This window comes from Sturnira hondurensis, unplaced genomic scaffold (assembly GCF_014824575.4).
Source record: "Sturnira hondurensis isolate 20B ecotype Veracruz unplaced genomic scaffold, ASM1482457v3 Scaffold0011576, whole genome shotgun sequence".
NCBI classification, from domain to species: Eukaryota; Metazoa; Chordata; class Mammalia; order Chiroptera; family Phyllostomidae; genus Sturnira; species Sturnira hondurensis.
The window spans coordinates 1,193,917-1,197,818 of record NW_028084207.1 but is presented as its reverse complement, the minus strand read 5'-3'; the positions used below and the strand labels follow the sequence as shown (position 1 = coordinate 1,197,818).

The following is a 3,902-nucleotide window of genomic DNA, read 5'->3' as shown; positions in this document are numbered from 1 at the left end:
AGTTAAAGTGGGTATTCTTTATTTTATCTGGCAACTCTACTCATAATGGAATAAGTATAAATTAAGAAACAATGTGATTTTATTTTAATACCATATGGAAATAATTAACAATGATTGTACCCTGTATATTTAACCTTGTCTGAATTCTGAATCAAATTAGACATAGTCAAGGAGTACCTTAGTTAACTCAGTCCCTCAGAGGTTATAGCCTAGAAGTACTTTCATTGTCCCAAACCCAAGTTACAGGGTACCACAGTTGAGCACCTAGGCACTATTTTGCCTATGGTAACACAGTTTTCTTGTTTGTGCTGCCAAAACAAGCAGGCTGTGGTTTGTTATTTTTCATTTACTCCAGTTCATATGGAGCCTGAAGTCATATTCTTAACTCCAGACTAATGGTTGAATTCTAGAAACTCTTATCTAATCTTGTGAGCTCTCCCACCTTTCCTACTAAACATTTTTGGTAATATTTTTGAATTTATTGGGGTGATATTGCTTAATAAAATTACATAGGTTTTATGTGTAGAAATTTTTATTTTGTCTTTTTAAGTTATTTTTCTTAGAATTCCCACATATACTCCCTAAGCTCTATTTTTACATTTTAAAAATCAGGGGTATCGCTTCTCAGCCTTTTGGCTAAGATCAAGTGTAGTATCTGTTCTTATCAGTTTAAAAGTCAGGGCAAAGGCCCTCTTTATTTTCTCAAAAATCACTTTCTATCTCCATCCTTCCTTCTTTTTGCCTGCTTTCCTGTCTGTCTTCCAGCCTTTATCTCCATTCTTCCTTCCTGCTTTTATTGCCATTTTCCCACTTTTCACCTCACTTTCTCTCACACTCTTCCTCCCTCCCTTTCTCCCTCTCTCTTACTGTATTTCTCACCATCTCTATCTCTGCATCCCAATGACCTACTCTCAAACACCTACTCTCTATGAGCTCTTAAGAATTCAATATCAAGACAAAGTTTCTTCCCTCAAGGAGTTCATCACCATAAGTGGACATAAACATCAAAAAGTACAATGTAGAGTATTAAAATTTGTTTAAAAATCTTATAGAATAAGTAGGAATATTCCCTGGAGCTAAAAGAAAATAGAGAATTGGCATATAGATCAGACTGGTGGAAGTGATCAGGAAGGCTTCTTAGAGATTGTAATGCTTATGATGGACATTAAAGAACAGATAGGAGTTCATTGTAGCATTATTCACAATAGCCAACTCACACACAAACAATGGAATATTATTTACCCTTAAAAATAAGGAAATTTTGACTTCCAGCCAAGATGGAGGCATAAGTAGACATGCTGTGCCTCCTCACACAACCAAAATTAAAGACAACAAATATTTAGAAACAAACAAAAAAACCAACCAGAACTGACAGAAAATTGAACTGTACGAAAGTCCGACAGCCATTCAGCCAAACTGGTAAGAGGGGCAGAGTCAGCAACAAGCAGAGCACGGTCGCAGCAGGAAAAAGCAGTGGCTGGTGGATCAGGGCACACAGGTAGTGGATGGCAGACCCCGGCTGGCAGACCCCAGTGTAGGGAGGCAACGAGCAGACCAAGTGAGGAGCACAAGGTGCTTGGCTGACCATGGTCACACATTAGCACACAGGTAAACCAGGTGGAAACTAGGAGAGAGACAGACTATGCAACCCAGGGTCCCAGCACCAGGAAATAGAGCCTAAAAGCACCGATTGAATACACTTGTGGGGGGGTTGAGGTGCTGGGAGAGACTCCCAGCCTCACAGGAAAATTTGTTGGAGAGACCCACAGGGTCCTAGAATGTACTCAAGCCCATCCACCTGGGAACCAGCACCAGAAGGGCCCAATTTGATTGTGGGAAGTGGCAGAGGGGACTGAAATCTGAGAGAGAGTGTAGTAAGCACCAACGTTCCCTCTCTGACCCCACCCTACATACAGCCTCACAGTTTAACAACTGGATTTCCCCTCCCTGGTGAACACCTAAGGCTCCGTCCCTCACTATGTAACAGATGCAACAAGAACAAAAGAAAAAAAGAAAAAAATTGCTCAAACAGAAGAACAGATCAAAGCCCCAGAGCCAATAATTCTAAGCAACGAAGAGATAGCCAACCTATCAGATGCACAGTTCAAGATACTGGTGATCAGGATGCTCACAGAATTGGTTGATTTTGGTTGCAAATTAAATGAAAAAATGAAGGCTACACTAAGTGAAATGAAGGAAAATGCACAGGGAACCAATATGGGAAGAAAATGCACAGGGAACCAGATGGGAAGAAAACTGGGACTCAAATCAAGGGAGTGGACCAGAAGGAAGAAAGAAACAACCAAATAGAAAAGAATGAAGAAACAAGAATTCAAAAAAATGAGGAGAGGCTTAGGAACCTCCAGGACATCTTTAAACATTCCAACATCCAAATTATAGGGGTACCAGAAAGGGAAGAGGAAGAACAACAAATGGAAAACTTATCTGAACAAATAATAAAGGAGAACTTTCCCAATCTGGCAATGGAAATAGACTTCCAGGAAGTCCAGGAAGCTCAGAGAGTCCCAAAGAAGGTGGACCCAAGGAGGAACACACCAAGGCACATCATAATTACATTAACCAAGATTAAAATGAAGGAGAGAATTCTAGAACCGCAAGAGATAAGGGAACAGTCACCTACAAAGGAGTGCCCATAAGACTGTCAGCTGATTTCTCAAAAGAGACCTTGCAGGCAAGAAGGGGCTGGAGAGAAGTATTCCAAGTCATGAAAGGCAAGGACCTACATCCAAGATTCTTCTACCCAGCAAAGCTTTCATTTAGAATGGAAGGACAGATAAAGTGCTTCTCAGATAAGATCAAGTTCAAGGAGTTCATCATCACCAAGCCCTTATTATATGAAATATTAAAGGGAATTACCTAAAAAAAAGAAGATAAACAATGTGAGCAGTGAAAGGACAACAAACTCAGTTACTAACAATCACGTCTAAAACAAAAACAAAAGCAAACTAAACAAACAACTAGAACAGGAACAGAACCACCAAATGGAGATCACATGGAGGGTTAGCAACAGAGGAGTAGGAGGAGGAGAGAGGGGAAAAGGTATAGAGAATAAGTAGCATAGACGGTTGGGAGAAAATAGAGTGGGAGGGCAAGAATAGTATGGGAAATGTAGAAGCTAAAGAACTTATAACACATGGGCATGACCTAAAGGGGGGAATAGGGGAGGGTGTGCAGGGGGGAGGGGAATGAAGGGGGGAATGGGACAAGTATAATAGCATAATCAATAAAATACTTTTAATAAGGGAATTTCGTCATTTGTGCCAACATAAATGGACCTTGAAGACATTATGTTAAGTGGAATAAAAAAGACACAGAAAGGCAAGTACTATATGATATACTTATATGTGTGGTGTGAAATAGTGAAACTCACAGTAACAGAGAGTAGCATGGTGATTGCCAAGGGCTGAAGAGAAGGGGAAATGAAATGATGCTATTAATGGTACAAAGTTTTGGTTATGCCTGATGAATAAGTTTTTGTGTTCTAATATACAACAGTGAAAATAATGATCTTATGTTATAAACAGGTCTCTCCTGCTTTTTCCAAGTTTGTATGATACCACTTTGCCTTTACAAAAGACCTACGTGAGTACCTGTTTTCACTAAGAAAAGAAACCCCAAACAATTTTCACTTTTATAAAAATAGGAGGAAAGCAAATATAGGATTCAGCTAATCATTTCTTCCCTTTATACCATTTCAGCTTATGAAAGTTTTCATAGAAACACTGTATTTCAAATAGTGGGGAAAACCTGTACTTGAAATTTGCTAACAGAATAGATCATAAATTATATCACTACATACGCACAATGGTAACTATGATATATATGATAATTAACTGGATCACATAATTTTAAATTATATGGTGGTGATAATTGAGGGTCCA

General features: G+C 39.1%; 1 pseudogene; it reads left to right on the top strand.

The window, feature by feature from the left end:
* The first annotated feature begins 616 nt into the window (after positions 1-616).
* LOC118996760 (uncharacterized) lies at positions 617-731 on the top strand (annotated as a pseudogene).
* Positions 732-3,902: the final 3,171 nt, after the last annotated feature.